Source organism: Morone saxatilis, unplaced genomic scaffold (assembly GCF_004916995.1).
Source record: "Morone saxatilis isolate NCDOM2014 unplaced genomic scaffold, NCSU_SB_2.0 Contig7, whole genome shotgun sequence".
Taxonomy (NCBI): Eukaryota; Metazoa; Chordata; class Actinopteri; family Moronidae; genus Morone; species Morone saxatilis.
Genome location: NW_023340246.1, coordinates 21,391,569 through 21,391,872, shown reverse-complemented (window position 1 = coordinate 21,391,872; position 304 = coordinate 21,391,569). Strand labels below are relative to the sequence as shown.

Below are 304 nucleotides of genomic sequence, written 5' to 3'. Positions count from 1 at the left end.
CTGTCTGGGCCAAATGTGACATTGTCGAACAGTGCGCCTTGCCCTGAAAAGTTGAAAATATATGTGCGTCTAAAAACCATTTGAATTCATTTGCAATCAACAAAGACGCCATATCTGGATCTGTATTAATCTAATTGTCTGCTTGGATGTTACTGACGGTGCTGAATCTAATTGTGAAGAAAGCTCAGTATCATTGGTGTGAATGGTCATTGGTCCTGTGTCTTTATGTTATCTATTAAGCATATGAATAACCTCAAAACTACTCAAAATCAGCCCACCCGGAGTTTAAATATGGCCACTTCTG

General features: G+C 39.1%; 1 protein-coding gene across 1 annotated transcript in view; it reads right to left on the bottom strand.

Moving 5' to 3' along the window:
• Positions 1 to 304, bottom strand: part of scara5 (scavenger receptor class A, member 5 (putative)) — a gene marked incomplete in the record, with an annotated part of 96,412 nt that overhangs the window by 48,021 nt on the left and 48,087 nt on the right.